Here is a 17,918-nt window from a genome sequence, read left to right as displayed (position 1 = left end):
GTGGTCCCAGATGAAGAGAAGGAAGCAGAGGAGGCTGCAGAAGGGAGACCAATATCTCTGAGGTCCGATCTTTCGTTGCACAGGCAGTTGGAATGGGAGGCTGTAGTACAGCGATCGAGGGGGTTAATAGTACAACACAAACTGTTAGTAAAGGTGCAGGAGCTGAGGAACAAATGGAGGAGGATGAGTAGGAAGAGGTGATGGTTGCGCATCAGTCAGAAGATGAAGAAGATCTTGATCCCCTCTCTGTTGTCTGTGGTTGGTGGGAGGAGATGTAGGAAGCAAGGTTAAGGGGTACTTTGCACGTTGCGACATCGCTACTGCGATATCGTCGGGGTCAAATCGAAAGTGACGCACATCCGGCTTTGGTAACGACATTGCAACGTGTAAAGCCTAGATTCGCCGATAAACGATCGCAAAAGTGTCGTAAATCGGTGATCTGTGTAGTTTTGAACATTTTCATAATGTCACACCAATAGGAGATACGATGTTGTTCCTCGTTCCTGTGGCAGCACACATCGCTGTGTGTGAAGCCGCAGGAGCGAGGAACATCTCCTTACCTGCCTCCACCGGCTATGCGGAAGGAAGAAGGTGGGCGATATGTTTACGTCCCGATCATCTCCGCCCCTCCGCTTCTATTGGAAGGCTGCCGTGTGATGTCGCTGTTACGCCGCACAACACGCCCCCTTAGGAAGGAGGCGTTTCGCCGGTCAGAGCGACGTTGCAGGGCAGGTAAGTGTGTGTGAAGCTGCCTTAGCGATAATGTTCGCTACGGGAGCTATCACAAGATATCGCATGTGCGACGGGGGCGGGTACTATCGCGCTCGGCATCGCTAGCATCGGCTAGCGATGTCGCAGCATGAAAAGTACCCCCTAGTGTTAGCCCATCAACAACATACCATGGACTTAGACCTAACATAAGCATCAGACACATGAGTGCCTTCTTACTGCAATATCTGCAACATGATTCCCTAATTGTAATGCGGGCATCACACGGAACGATCTATCGTACGATCGCACGAGCGATCGCACCCGCCCACGTTGTTTGTGCGTCACGGGCAATTAGTTGCCCGTGGCGCACAAAGTCGTTTACCCCCGTCACACACACTTACCTGCTGAGCGACGTCGCTGTGGGCGGCGAACATCCACTTCCTGAAGGGGGAGGGATGTTCAGCATCACAGCGACGTCACACAGCGGCCGGCCAATATAAGCGGAGAGGCGGAGATGAGCGGGACGTAAACATCCCACCAACCTCTTTCCTTCCGCATTGCCGGCGGGATGCAGGTAAGCTGTGTTCTGCCCCGGGAAAGATGAACAACCGGCGCACAGAAGGAGGAACGACGTTATGAAACTGAGCGACGTGTCAACGAGCAACGATAAGGTGAGTATTTTTGCTCGTTCACCGTCGCTCATAGCTGTCACACGCTACGATATATCAAACGATGCCGGATGTGCGTCACTTACGACGTGACCCCGACGACATATCGCCCTATATATCGTACCGTGTGACACTCGCATTAGGATTAGAAATAGTGCAGACTACTTGGTTTCCACTCTTTTAGATCCTCGGTGCAAGAGTAAATTTTACCAGATGATTCCCCCCTGGAAAGGGATGCGTGCATGCTGGAGTATTGAAACCAAATTGATCACAATCTTGAGGCTACTTTCACACATCGATGTTTTTCCATCAGGCACAATCCGGAAAAAAACGGATAAAATGGACCCGGCGCCGGATCCCTGTTATCCCCATTGATTTGTATTATCGCCGGATTGTGCTGGATGGCATTGCGTTGCATCCGGCTTTTGCTGGATCCGGCGCAATTGGCTAATGCAGCGGCCGGATGGAACGTCTCTTGTAACGTTTTTTGTCTCTGACAAAAAAACGCATCACGCTTTTTTTTACAATAGAAGTCTATGGGCACTGGATTCGTCATCATCCATTATTTGCCGGAACCGGCGCCGGTTTCCGTTTTTTGTTTTGGGGTATGCCCAGACGTTGTGTAAATAGTCTTTCTCTCTCTCTGTCGATGTGTCGGTTGGTCCGTCGGTCTCTCTCTCTGTCGGTCGGTCTCTCTCTCTGTCGGTCGGTCTCTCCCTCCCTCCTTTATATTCACCAATCACGGGCGCGGCGCTGCACAGCTGTCACACTGCTCTGGCGGCTTCTCCTCTTTTGAAAATGCCGGCCGCTCATTATTCCATCTCGTGTACCCTGCTTCCCCCGCCCAATCACAGCCGGGAGGGTCTATATCGTGCAGTAAAATAAATAAATACTTAATTAAAAAAAATGATGTGCAGTCCCCCCCAATTTTGATATAGCCAAGGTAAGCTGGTATTCTCAGGATGGGAGCTCCACGTTATGGGGAGCCCCCCAAACTAAAAATATCAGCCAGCAGATGCCCAGAATTGCCGGGACTCTACCCGGTTCATCCCAAATTGCCCTGGTGCGGTGGCAATCGGGGTAATAAGGAGTTAATGGCAGCCCATAGCTGCCACTAAGTCCTAGGTTAATCATGGTAGGCGTCTATGAGACACCCGCAATGATTAACCTGTAAGTGAAAGTAAATAAACACACACACCCAAAAACCCTTTATTTGAAATATAAGACAAAAAATACCCTCATTCACCACTTTATTAATCCCCCAAATACCCCTCCAGGTCCGACGTAATCCACACGAGGTCCCGTGATGCTTTCAGCTCTGCTACATGAAGCTGGCAGATGCAGCTGTAGAATACCACCGCTCACTGTCAGCTCCCCGCAGCAACTGAAGTGAGTCACACTGTCAGCGGGGACGTCACTCAGTTAATGCCAATGTGTGTGCGGTGATGATAGGGGTGATAGTGCCTGTGTGTGCGCGGATGATGGGTGCGGTAGTGTCAGGGTGTGTGCAGTGATGATGGGGGCGGTAGTGCCGGTGTGTGCAGTGATGATGGGGATAGTAGTGCCGGTGTATGCATTGATGACAGGTGCGGTAGTGCCTAGGTCGTGTGCAGTGATGATGGGTGGGGTAGTGCAGGGGTGTGTGCGGTGAAGATGGGGGCGGTACTGACGGTGCGTGTGGTGATGATGGGGGCGGTAGTACAGGGGTGTGCGGTGATGATGGGATCTCTCGCTCTCTCATCAAAAAGAAAGCAAAAAAAAAAAATCAGTTTTTTGCTGGATCCGTCGCATCAGTTTTTACACAATCTGCAATGGATCCATTGCATCAGGCACAAGCCGGATTGTTCCTGATGCCAAAAAACTGATGTGTGAAAGTAGCCTAAGGCCGGCGTCACACGGTACAATGTATCGTAACATCCCGCCCACCTCCTTCCTTCCGCATTGCCGGCGGGATGCAGGTAAGCTGTGTTCATCGTTCCCGGGGTGTCACACGGAGCGATGTGTGCTGCCTCGGGAATGATGAACAACCGGCGCACAGAAGAGGGGACGACATTATGAAAATGAACAACGTGTCAACGAGCAACGATAAGGTGAGTATTTTTGCTCGTTCACAGTCGTTCGGAGGTGTCACACGGTACGATAATTCTAACGATGCCGGATGTGCATCACGGAATCCATGACCCCGATGACATATCGCCCGATATATCGTACCGTGTGATGCCGGCATAAGGCTCTGTGTGCACTGGGAAGTGGAATTTTCTTGAGAAAATTCCGCATGCCCTCAAAGATTACCGCACCCGCGGTAAAAAACCGCGGGAAACCGCACCCGAAAACCGCATGCGGTTTGCCGCGGTTTGCTGCGGTTTTACCGCGGTATTATTCGCGGTATTGCCGCGGTTTTGCCGCGTGCGGGTTGGGATGTGCTTTATTGCATTCAATGCAATAAAGCACATTGAAGAAAAAAAAAAAAAAAAAAGTCATTTAATTCTGAGAGTAGATAGACAGAAGAATAGATAGAGGGATAGATAGATAGATAGAGGGATAGATAGATAGAGAGATAGATGACAGATCGCTGCATTTCCCACGGTCGGCAGTGAGTTCACATTACCGGCCGTGGGAAATGACCGGTAATTACCTCTGCTGCTTTCATTCAGCCTGTGTCTGTGACAGTCGCGGCTGGATGGAAGCAGCGCTGGACGTCGGACCTGGATTACGCCGGAGCTTTGGTGCGGGAGGGGTTAATAAAATGGTGAACGAGGCTTGTTTGTTTTATTTAAAATAAAGGATTTTTCGGTGTCTGTGTTTTTTTCACTTTACTTACGGGTTGATCATGTCAGCTGTCACATAGACGCTGCCATGATCAAGCCTGGGGTTAATGGCGGTGGTCCCCCATCACCATTAACCCCTTGTATTACCTTGCCACCACTGCTACACGGTGGCAAGAAGAGCCGAGGACACTCCCGGTGCTGCCGCATATTGTATGCGACAGTCCCGGGGCAGCTGCGGCTGATATTCTCGGCTGCGGGAGGGGGAGTGAGGCAGGGGACATTAACCCTGCCCCTCTCCCTCCCCAGCCTGAGGATACCGGGCCGCCGCTGTGTGCTTACCTCGGCTGGAAGGTAAATATACAGCGGAGCCCACGTTCTTTTTTTCCTATATTTCCGTTTTCTTTCTATGTGTGTTCTATGTGTCTGTGTCTATGTGTTCTATGTCTGTGATGTGTGTGTGTCTGTGATGTGTGTGTGTTTACTCTCTGCACGGCTTCCTCTTCCTGTAATGACATCACTTCCCTGCAAAACCGCAAGCAAGTGATGCACATTACCGGAGGTAAACCGCAAAATACCGCAGGGAATAACGCAGGAAAACGCAGTGAACCGCACAGAATTAGCTCCCTGCGTTATTCCCTGCGGGATTTCTTGATTAACATTGAGTCAATGGAGTAAAATCCCGCAGCGCTGTGCGGAAAAGAAGTGACATGCACTTGTTTTTGCTGCGGGATTCCCGCAGCAAAACATGCAGCTGTCAAATTCCGCCCAGTGCGCACAGGATTTTTTTTCTCCATAGGATTTGCTGGTGATTCACTGCAGAGATGTTATGAACATTTTCTGCAGCGAAACATGCAGCAAATCCGCGGCAAAATCCGCGAAAAATCCGGTAAGTGCGCACATAGCCTAAGAGTGGTTTTCTCCATGACAGCAATTAGGTACATGGTGTGCATCGCCGTTGTACACTTTAAACCCCGGGAACGTTGAGTTGTCATCGCAGAATCATCATCATCAGCAGCAGTTTAAGTGGCAGAAACAATTTCTGTGATTTGTGGAATACATTTTTTAATCCATACTATGCACCAGCAGAACAGAGTACAAGTCTGACACATAGTGAACGACTGGAGACTTTGGTTCTTGAGTATCTAGAGCTCAATATCAATGCCATTAGGGGGAGTTGAACTTTTTTGCATGTTGGTCTTCAAAAATTTGAAGCCTGCTTTACACGGGACGACTGATCGTGCGATTTCACAATCGATCGTACCCGCCCCCGTCGTTTGTGCCTCACGGGCAATTGATTGTCCGTGGCGCACAAACTCGTTAACCCCCCGTCACACGTACTTACCTCCCTTGCGACGTCCCTTGCGACGTCGCTGAGGGCGGTGAACATCCACTTCCTGAAGTGGGAGGGATGTTCGGTGTCACAGCGACATCACGTGGCGGCCGGCCAATAGAAGCGGAGGGGCGGAGATAAGCGGGATGCAAACATCCCGCCCACCTCCTTCCTTCCACATAGCCGGCGGGAGCCACGGGACACAGGTAAGCGATGTTCATCGTTCCCGTGGTGTCACACGGAGCGACATGTACTGCCACGGGAACGATGAACAACCGGCGCCATGTTTCATAAACGATTTTATGAAACCTAGGGACGAGTAAACAACTCACGATTTGTGAGCGATATTGCGCCGCAAGGAGGTGTCACACAGGCCGACATCGCAAGCGATGCCGGATGTGCGTCACAAAAACCGTGACCCCGACGATCTATCGCACGATAGATCGTCTCGTGTAAAGCACCCTTAAGAGTGAGCTGAGCTCATCAGTCATGTCTTGGAGGTTTTGTCATGTCAAACAGCGTGCCTTCTCTCAGAACGTGTCTTCAGTGCTGTTGGTGGTGTCCTGACTCCTGATGGATAAGCGTATCTGGCTGTCCCCTGAAAGTATAGACCACCTAACTTTCATCAAGATGAAGAAGCCATGGCTCTCCAATGTGCAGATTAGGCGATGGTGTGTAGTTTTCAGTGTGCAGCATTAATCTTGCATTATTGCAGTCTTTGACACCTTTGTTGTGGCTTGTGTGGCTGCTCTTGTTACTGCTGCTGATGTTACTAACAAGTGCCTTGGTGGTGCAACAATCAAGCAATGTGTCCATTGCTGTAACTTTTACATTAGATTTTTATATGTATTGAGCACCTAATATTCCTCCTCCTTTTGCTCCATCCTGAGTCATGACAACCAACCCAGTCTGTTGCATGGCCCATGCCTGACTGCTGTTCAAAGACACTATGTGTCTAGCTGTCTGCCTCTAAGTTTTGGAAATGTAGAGACTCCAAGATGGGTCTTCAAGTTGTATCTTGACTGTAGTGGCATGGCTCTCAGAGCAACAGGCCTACACCTGTCTCTCATCCATCCATCTACCTCTTGATTTGAAACCTGTAAATGCTGAGACAGACCCTGGGTCGTGTACGGCCCATGCTTGACTGCAGCACTAAAACACTATAGGTACTGTAGAGGAATTATTAAAGTGTAGAATAGATTTTTTAGGTAGCAGTGGCAATGTTTGTAATCCTAGAATCCCTGGCTACAGACCTCTAATACACTATCGGTACTCCAGCAGCTTGCCCTTTACTAAATGCAGCTAAGAGTGGTATTATTAGAGAATAAATTTGTAATGTAGCAGCAGCATGGTCTGTAAGAGTAGAACACCTGCCTAAAAGCTTGTAATACACTAGCTTTACTCCAGCAGATTGCCCTATTCTAAATGCAACAAAGAATGATATTTTTAAATGTATAGATTCATTTTTTTAGGTAGCAGCAGCACAGTCTGTAAGGCTAAAATCCCTGCCTACAGGCATCTAATACACTATCCTTACTCCAGCAGCTTGCCCTATACGAAATGCCATCAAGACTTGAATCATTAGAGAATAGAAACAATTTTTTACATAGCAACAGCACGGTCTATAAGGCTAGATTTCCTGCCTACAGGCCTCTAATACACTATCCCTACTCCAGCAACTTGCCCTACACTAAACGCAGATAAGAGCTATATTATTAGAGAATAGATTTTTTTACGTAACAGTGGCACCATGGTCTGTAAGGCTATAATCCCCGCCTAAATACCTCTAATATTATCCCTACTCCAGAAGCTCAATCTACACCAATTGCAGACTAAGAACGATTTCATATATAATAGAAAAGATTTCAATTAACCCTGAAGAAGAGAACTGTTGGTTTAATGTTGCACCAGCAGGTACTTTCATGCTATAACACAGTATTTTTTTTCTCCAGCTGAACCGGTCCTTACACTATTTAAGGTGTATACTGAGGTAAGGAGGGCATCAATTAGTCTTAATGAGACCCGATGACACTATGAGGCCAGCCAATCGCAGTAATGCCAGTAGCCAACATGGCTATGTCATTACCATGATTGCTAGGGAATCCCCGCTTCTTTAATGGCAGAAAAAAAGTTAGTGGGTAATCAAGAATGGCATGCGAGTATCAGAATAAGAGATTGGGTATCGACCGTCTCAAGCACCCCGATGCTCGATTGAGTGCCGAGCAGTGCCGAGTACACTCAGACATCACTTGTCATAATAAAAGGCAATCAATTTTGGGGGATAAAACATTTTTTACCAAACACATATTTCAATTAAATTTTTTACTCATGGCAGTACAAATTTTTCCGTGACCTAACTTAGAAATGCTAACCTTCACAGGGCTACCCACAACTGCTGTGTCTCTGAGGTCATCTCCATTCTTACCATTCTAGTCCCCTGTGTAGATTTTCTAGTTTTTTATTGGACAGCTTAGATTGTATTACTACCTGAGGTTATTGATAGTGTGTTAGGCAGTCTTACCAGGTTTGATTAATTGCCTTTTTTTGAAGTGGAAGTGACTTTAAAAGGTTGTGTTTACCAACCTCTAATGTGTCATCCTGTCAATACCAGTGCCTGATAACTAAAATAGCCTTCAAAATGTGTTCCAGAAGACTCAGTCTGCATTTTAGATGAGTCAAGGTGATGTTAAAAGAATTATCCAGTGCTGAACAGAATAAAAAAAAAATTAAGCTTGTCTTTGAAGAAAACTGAAGCTTTTTATAAGACATAAAGCCACGTCGTTTTCTTTTGCAATATGCGTCCTACATACTTTAATGCTCTTTTCCATCAGTGACTCAAAAAAGTACCTTTAAGCAACCAGGAGATGGAGCAATCACCCTGACAGCATATTTCTTGGATGAAAACATTAAAAAAAAAGATTTCTGTTTCTAAATATTTTAACAGTTTTTAAAAGAGCTCTCAGAACCATTGTTTTATTGATTCACTTCTTGTGTCAATTGCATTAGGGCTTTCTTATTGCTATTATGTGTTTATGTGTTTTTATAGATATTTGCTGTGGTCAATCAGGAACTATCTTCTACATTAGTAATATACTCTTGAGTACCAGTTCCCATGCCATTTATGAAAGCGCTACTCCAGCTTTTTTTTTCTTTTGCAGCGCTTTAGTGGTGCTACTAATGTAAGATACCTGCAAGACACCCATCGTCTTCAACTCTTCCCAATGCCACTCTGGTCCCACCATCTTGTGACCGCATCTTCTGGCTGACCGGAAGTCAGAGGTAATGGTCACAAGATCCCTTATTCTGGCTTATATAGACTTACAATGAGTTGGGACTTCCAGGTTGCCCATCAAACACTAGAGCAATACAATAAGCCACAATCTGATGGTGAAGAATTGGAGTGGTAAGTATGAAAATAAGTGCAGGTACCTTATATTAGTGCCACCACTCCAGCACTGAATAAAAATAAATACATGAATGCTGGAATAACATTTTAAAGCTTGCAGAAATTGTTTCTATGCTACACATTATTTAAAAGTTTGCCTACTACTGTTTTTTTTTTAAAAAAGACACGGTCTTGTACTTTTTTTTGCCCAGAAAAAAAGCAGTAGGGCTTATTTTTGGAGTAGGTCTTATTCTTGGAGAAACATGGTTTCTTTGAAACCGAGCGGATCTGGACTTTTAAGGCCCAGTCACACACTTACTTACTTACAAATGACTTACCAGCGATCCCGACAACGATACGTCCTGATAAGAATCGCTGGTAAGTCGCTGGGAGGTCGCTGGTGAGATGTCACACAGTCAGACCTTACCAACAATGCAGTAACGATGAGCGTTCTGTATAACAATCTCAGCGGCGTTGGGACCCTGTTGGGAGGTCGTTGGTAGGCGTCAAACACAGCGATGTGTCCTGCCCAGTAGGACATCGCCTTTGAAGAAAATGGTCTGGACTAATCGCAAATGACTAGCGATCTCACAGCAGGGGCCTGATCGCTGGTAGGTGTCACACATAATGAGATCGCTGGTGAGATCCTTGCTATGTCACAGAAACTGTGACTCAGCAATGATCTCGTTAGCGATCTCATTGTGTGTGAAGGGGCCTTTAGGGTACCTTCACACTTAGCGATGCAGCAGCGATCCGACCAGCGATCTGACCTGGTCAGGATCGCTGCTGCATCGCTACATGGTCGCTGGTGAGCTGTCAAACAGGCAGATCTCACCAGCGACCAGTGAACAGCCCCCAGCCAGCAGCGACATGCAAGCGACGCTGCGCTTGCACGGAGCCGCCGTCTGGAAGCTGCGGAGACTGGTAACTAAGGTAAACATCGGGTATGGTTACCCGATGTTTACATTAGTTACCAGTGTGAGCAGGGAGCAGGGAGCCGCGCACACTGAGCGCTGGCTCCTTGCTCTCCTAGCTACAGTACACATCGGGTTAATTAACCCGATGTGTACAGCAGCTACATGTGCAGAGAGCCGGAGCCGGCAGCACAGGCAGCGTGAGAGCTGTGGAGGCTGGTAACTAAGGTAAATATCGGGTAACCACCTTGGTTACCCGATGTTTACCCTGGTTACAGCTTACCTCAGCTGTCAGACGCCGGCTCCTGCTCCCTGCTTGCTTCATTTGTCGCTCTCTTGCTGTCACACACAGCGATCTGTGTGTCACAGCAGGAGAGCGGCTTTGAAGAAAACGAACCAGGGCTGTGTGTAACGAGCAGCGATCTCGCAGCAGGGGCCAGATCGCTGCTCAGTGTCACACACAGCGAGATCGCTAATGAGGTCACTGCTGCGTCACAAAAAGCGTGACTCAGCAGCGATCTCGGCAGCGAGCTCGCTGTGTGTGAAGCACCCCTTACAGTCTGGGTCCGACCAGCCCTAGTCAAGAGGAAAGCAGTATCACCTCAGAAGTCAGGATTATGAGGTCAGGACTTCAGCAATCTAGGAGATAGCACCATTACAGCAACTTAAAAAAAAACTTGCCACTGTTCCACTTTACCACTACATACCTCCAAACGTTTGAAGAAAAGAAAGATAGACAAATTATGCGGCTCTGTAAGTTTTGACCATGCCTCTAGCCACACCCCAAGAACACCCATTTGCCATTTATTTCTATCCTGGCAGGAGGAGATGTCAGAGGGGCTGTGGCAGTGAGGAAAATTCAAACAAACACCCCTGCCGGGCATAGACCAAAATACAGGACTGTTCGCTGTATCCAAGATGGTTGGATCCAAGTCAGTGGTACCTGGCAGCTGGATGTGAGGCTGCGAATCTCATACTTTCTGGCAACCCAGGGGCGGCTTTTGATATTCTAGGGCTAGAGCGACATAATTTGTGCATCCAGCTCATCTCTAATTCGGAACTGTGAATTTATTTTTTGTTCATTCATTCATTCATAATTGTAGCAGCCAGAACTTTCTTATCTTGATGTAAGCGTCACTATATGATATCTTTCTCTTTTGTGTCTGTAAGGCCGTGTTTATATATTGCAAAAATGCTGTGTTTTTTATTTTTTTGCTGGTATCCGCCCTAAACTACGCAATAACAATGTTTCCTGGTTATTGCATTTTTGCTACATTTTTATACCTTTCCCTCTTTATTTGATGCATTTTTTTGTTTCAGATGTGAAGCTGTGTTTTCAATATGGTTTTTATAGTACAGAAGAGCTTTGATTCTGCACTTAAAAAGGTAACTTCACTTTTGTACATGCATTTTCTTTAGATGGCACATAGAAGCCTCTAGAGACAAAGCATCAAGTATAGAAAGCTCCCACACATCACCGCAACCTGTGGCTCAAGTGTTAACCTGCTTTCTACAATGCTGAAGGTTGTTGATTCTAGTCCCAGTAGAGAGGAATACAAAAAAAATTACATTTTTGCAATTGTTTTACAATATTTTTTTTTTGCAGTTTTAGACCCCTTCACACGTTCGTGATAACAACGCATATTTTTCACGGTCCGTGTTAAAGGTGCGTATGGCCATCCGTGTGCCATGATTTTGGCACTTGTGTGTTCTCTGTGTGCAATCTGTGATAGCACACGGAAATCAGGAACTTTTTACTCACCTGTATATAAAATGATATTTAATAAAATGAGATATTGGTAGTTTGAGAGTGGCTGCCTCATCGGTATTCTGCACCTGTGTTGCCTCAATCTTTATCGTAGGGGTCCGGCTGCATCCTGCTAGTGCTTTTGCTGTTTGATCTGATGGCTAATGGCTGTTTTAGGTGACTTTTTATGACTTCATAATGAGCGGGACCCAGAAGCAAGTGACAGCAGCGCTGGAGATAGGTGAGTATAGAAAATCACTTTATTTCAGAGACATGTGTTTTCTCTGGTACATGTCACACTGATGCCACACGGATCAGATCAGTGTGTGGTTCATGTGACATCAGTGATGCTGGAGAAAAACGGACTTGTCTCGGTGCGGAACATACAGACATGCATTTGTGCCACACGGACACACATCGGTGAAAAAACACAAATGTGTGTGCAAACAAATTGATTTTAAAGTTTAAAGGGTCTATGTATGTCCGTGTCTCCAGTAGATATGAAAACGAAAGTCATACGTACCGGAATCATGGACATGTGAAGGGTGCCTTAGGGTGCAGTCGCATAGCTGTATAAAACAGCCAACGATTGTATCACAATGCATGGCATGGCTGGTGGCTTCCCTGACCCAAGTGGGCCACATGTATTCCTATGCAACTCTAACCCTTGGGTTAGGAGAGCCACGAGTCCAAGCATTGTGATGAGATCATCATTAGTGTTATATGGTCATGTGACTTCACCCTTATAGAATTAAAAAAAAATCTGATTTGTGCTTCACCTATAGAACATAGGTACATAGAAATACACTGCTATGTACAGATGTATCTCTGCGCACCTGTATAATCTGTGTCTGGGTTCTCTGCCTGCACTGCAGCTCAAGATTCCCAAATCAGTCCTATTGTGCTCAGTGTGGGCTGAGACTCATTGGTAGAGATGCTACTTATGGTCACAAGTTGTGAGTTCACGTCTCGAGGAGAATTGTTAATTTATGCTCATTCAGTGAGATGCTGCTCCCACCCCTGAGGAGGCGCTACATAGCCAGCTGTGAGAGGAAGTCAGAAAAAAATCCCTTACTGCCACGACAGCGAGACTGATCCCTCAAATAGGGACAGTCCAGCTGAATCATGGACGGTTGGGAACTATGCCCTTTTTTATTGCAACATAAGAGGAGAAAAGTGTGATGTCAACAACAGAGAGAATTTACAGCAACAATTCTCAGACTGACTGTATATTTTCAATTTTGCTTCTTCTGATCGCAAAGAGAGGAAGATTAGGAAAGAAATATCATATTTTATATTTCCATACAAGTGAAAATAAAAATGTAAATTTGTAATTTTTGTCACATCTTTAATTAAAAAAATGGTTATACATCCCCTTCACAGATTCTCTCCATTAACGTGAAGACAATAAAAATTACTATCATTCAATGGTGACAATTACAAGGTGTGAAAGGGGTTAGTGCATTTTAAAGGCTCTGTAATTATAGCCCAAGGTTAAGAAGAGCGTTAGCAAACTGCCCTTCTGTGTTTCACAGTGCGTAGATTCGGTCTATTTGAAGAAATAATGCACTTGCCCACTATTCCTGTGCAGCCATGAAGAACGCAAAATATTAACTTATAGACAAGCCAATAACTAGATTCATTGTTTGATTTACAGCCACCACTTACTCTGGTAGATTGTCCACACTTTTCTAATACTATAATTATTAGATTTTTCCCTTACAACATGATCTTTAATCATCCAGATGCCCTTCTGTACCACAAGGGGAACTTGTACTTTTTTTCTTATTTGTCACCTTTTCCCCTTTTCAGTTATCCCTTCTTGCAGAATATTGCCTTTATGTTAGAAAAAAAAAGTGTTTTCCAAGATACTGGATGACTTTTTAGGATAAAGAAACTTTTTAGATGGAATTTCAGCTTTTTTAGATCTACACTGAAATGTATGTAATCCGATAGTTCAGGTTATCCAAAAATCCAGCCCTATTTTTAGCACTAAACTGCAATGGCAATCTAAATATGGAATACCTGGTATTGGTGTCTCTGTAGTTTTACAATCTCCAGTGTTCATACTCTTCAGATCAAATTTTTGTAGACTAGATAAATATTACAGTATTTGTCCACCTATATTTTAACAGACTTAAAGGGGTTATCCAGGAGATGTGTTTTTCTCCAATGAGTTTAAGAACATACCGGCAGATAGTTGCTAAATACTTGCCTCTTCTCCTGCTTCCTTTGACCTCACGTCAACAGAGCAGCTCTTTCTCTTCTCTCCTCTTATGATGGGTTATCACTGTCAACTTCATGCTGATTGATAGGAGCTCTCCACGGTTAGGCAGCGGGGAGCCGGCTGACAATCAGCATAACATCAGAGATGTTTCATAAATAAAGCAAAGTGGAAGAGATGGCACTACATTGTCAATGTTCTGTCACAAGAAGCAGCGGAATCACCAGTAGGAGTAATCTGTGACTGCTCTGAGCCGGAAGAAATCATTGCGGTGCAGAACAGATAAGTAGGTATCAATTACCTGCCGGTAAGTTTTTAACCCTATAGGAGAAAACAAAAAAATCCCAGATAACCCTTTTAACTGTCCACATTCCCACGCTTCCTGCATCTCACATTAGTCACCGATATTCTCTTTTCCTTTTTGTAACTCACTCTACTCAAAGGAAGATAACAGATGGCTGGGAGAAAAACGGGTTAAATGCTGCGCTAGAAACCACGATTCCGATGGATAAAATAAATCCTTTCCTTTATTGGCACAAGTCAACGCGTTTCGAAAGCATATCCACTTTCTTCATCAGGACAAGACAGTACAAGAAAAGAATGACCATGACATTCTTTTCTTGTACTGTCTTGTCCTGATGAAGAAAGTGGATATGCTTTCGAAACGCGTTGACTTGTGCCAATAAAGGAAAGGATTTATTTTATCCATCGGAATCGTGGTTTCTAGCGCAGCATTTAACCCGTTTTTCTCCCAGCCATCTGTTATCTGCCAATTCTGCATCGGGGCTGCTGCTGACCACTGCTGCATCATCAGCTTATATGCTTACATTGGAGTTGTGCCAGTCACAACTGAAGCAGGTGAGTACCTGTCTTTACTTTTGCATACCCTTGTCTACCAGATAAGACCCTATTTCTGCGCTTGTTTCTTCCACAGTTTTTTTCCTAAATCTACTCAAAGGAAGAAAGATTATCTCTTACCCGCTGGGTAACATCCTACCTAGCCATGAATAGAAATAATGTATATATTGTATCACCTCACCACTTCAGTAGGCCTTAAGATGGAAGCCATGCGGGTTTCATTAATCAGGTGCACGGAAAACCTGTGACTGATATCCAAATGAAGGCAGGAGAAAAAAAAGGTGAGTAACCAACACCATGTAAAATTCAAATTTTTGTCTTTATTTCTTCATAATTAATACCAAGGGGGAATAGGAAAGTTACACCATCTCCATAATAAAAGCATAACACACAAGATGCGTTTCGAACATACAAGTATTCTTGATCACATGTTTTACCTGACCTTGGTATTTCCCTTGTTATATCTTTAAATTCGTCAAAAAGTTGGCTATTGACTAAAAGGGCCACTTAATATGGTGGTTATGGTGGTCTCCTTAAAAAGAGCCACTCCTTGGCTAGGTCCTTCCCGGAGGGATATCTGGCAATTTTCTGTGTCGAGATTCCTAACAAAGGCTCCACAGTCCTTTTTTGATTTGCATACTTCCCAAGGGGCAATGCACCTAGGATTTCCTGTGTTGAGTGCCTTTGCTGGCTGCCAGCAGTGTTTTCTCTGGCTGGTCTCCCCGAGATCAGTGATTTTTTTTGTCTTGCTGGTCTACTAGGCATTGCTCCCATGTAGCCAGAATCCTACTCCACACTGATGAGGGGCAATACCCCGAAACAGCTGTTTGTGGATGGATACCTTGCCTTGATATGTCCCTTGTCATATCTTTAAATTTGTCAAAGAGTTGAATATTGACTAAAAGGGCCACTTAATATGGTGATAGGTAATATGGCCACTCATTGGCTAGGTCCTTCCCGGAGGGATATCTGGCTATTTTCTGTGTCGAGATTCCAAACAGAGGCTCCACGGTCCTTTTATGTTTTGAATTATGAAGAAATAGAGAAGAAAATTAGAATTTTACATGGTGCTGGATCCTCTCCTTTTTTTTCTAGATGAATAGAAATGTTGACAAACACAAAGGTCCTGCTAACTAGTCATTTGAACGTGCCATTCAGTGGTCCATGGTTAGGGGTCAGTAATGGTGCATATAAATATACATAATGCACCCATACCTTGCACGTTTTTCTTCTGCATTCTACTATCGGATTGTTGCACTTTTATTACTTTGACCTATTGTATACTGAATCACTTTTGCTCCTTATTGCTCTGCTTTTTACCCATTGCATGCCCTTCTTGATTTAACCTGTAAGTACTGTTGAGTACTTTTCTGCATGATATCTCTGACATCTTTGACATGAACCCGGCCATCCTGGTATCCAATTTTATTATTGTCACCAACTCACTTATACCTACCTGTCTAGCTGACCCTACTTTCTTCACTTCTTTCCACCAACCAGTAACTACTTCATTGAGATAATGTGGGGGACTATACAGTCCAATCCTTTTATAAACGTGAATACCAGGATGCCCTTGGAATCTGCTAATTACCGTGGTTTGTGACTAGTCGGGTCATTCCAACCTATAAATAAGTATAAATAAAATACTTTGTTGTTTGCGTTAATCTGCATTTTAATATTTCTGTATTACCGCTAAGACCAGTCTAACCACCTCATATATTGGAAATTATCATTGTTATAGCAACATAAATGAAATAGAATTATCCAGGACAACTGCATAATATGGGATGACTGCAGGTATAGCAGTATATGGATAATTTACATCTCTACCTTTGTAATGGTATACAGGACATGCTCGGTGAAAATTGTAGCTGCTACAATTATCCTTTCTAAGCCAGACATCAATGGGCAATTCGTTTGTTACCGTTATCTTTCAGCAACAGCTCATATTAGGAATTTAGTTCTACCACACGTGACAAATCCCTAAAGTACTCTTTCTAATGCTTTCGAGTATTAATATAAGGATAACTATTCTTTTATGGATTATTAATTCAAAAAGTGAACTTCTGAACCAAATGCCGAGGCTCATTAGCAATTCAAATATAACAACCCATCAGGACTAAGTCATATTTCACAACCCTGGAGGAGGAAGCGCTTTTATATTATCGGTATATTGTAAATTAATATTTCCCCAGTGTGGCAATTGTGCACGATCATTTAAGGAACCAAAGTAGCTTCTATTTAAAAAAAAACAACAAAAAACTGAAACACTACATTTAACTTAAAGATTTCGAAAAGTACTTCTATATTTCAAACTAAAATTCACATAACAACACTGCAAAGCTAGTTCTGTTATATCTAGCAAAGTTTTGAAATATACCCCTTAGAGATTATTCAAATGGCCGAATTTTCAGACAGTGCATTGTCCGTGTGCTCAATAATAACCAGTTTGCCTGTGCATGCTAATGATTTTACATTCAGACCCATGGTCAGTGTGAAAAAAAATAATATATCCTAAGTATGGACTAAACTAGTGCAAAGTGGATGAACACACGGAGCTGCACGCACAGCCAGTCACATCCTTGACTTGTGGACATGAATGGCTAGAGATTTACACTGAACAAAACTATAAAGGTACTGTCAGGCTACCACCAGGCAGAGCTGGAGACCTGCAGGAAAATACACTACACAGAGCTGAATCAGCATGGAGGTGGACACACATTGTGTGCTGGAGCACTGCCCTGCAGAGTCAGCCAGAATACAGAGGCCACGGGGTGTGCGGGGGATGGTCAGGCAGGCCAGGTCATACATAGTATGGTGAGAATGAAGACTGGAGGAACGAGCAAAAGCGGGGTCGAGGTCAGGCTGAGGTCAGTATCAGAGGAAGCAACTGAGTGGGGAGGTAGGAGAAGGGGGACTGACTCGGGCTATTGTGGGAAGGAAGGAGGTGGGATGGAACACAGACAGAGCACAGGGGAAGGACAGATCAGGAAACACTTACAGGGACCAGATATCACAGGCAAAACAGTGCTTAGCTTATACCCGGCGTCGTTTCCTCTCCTTCTCATCTGGACTGACGGCTCTGACTTCCATGTGTTGCATAGCTGGCAAAGAAGGTGTCCTTGGTAGAGTGGGAGAAATCTCAATCATGGTGCCCCTTATTTACCGTAATCTACGGTCCATGCGGACTGCCTTTTCCAAGGTGCTGGGAGGAGGGTGCAGGGCTAGGGCGTCCTTAAGTGAGTCCGAATGATCTCTCCGGAACTGGCACCTGAGTGCAGAATCATTCCACCACACCTCAGTGGCCCACTGC

The sequence above is a fragment of the Anomaloglossus baeobatrachus genome, chromosome 6 (assembly GCF_048569485.1).
Source record: "Anomaloglossus baeobatrachus isolate aAnoBae1 chromosome 6, aAnoBae1.hap1, whole genome shotgun sequence".
NCBI classification, from domain to species: domain Eukaryota; kingdom Metazoa; phylum Chordata; class Amphibia; order Anura; family Aromobatidae; genus Anomaloglossus; species Anomaloglossus baeobatrachus.
Note: the sequence above shows the minus strand (reverse complement) of the source record.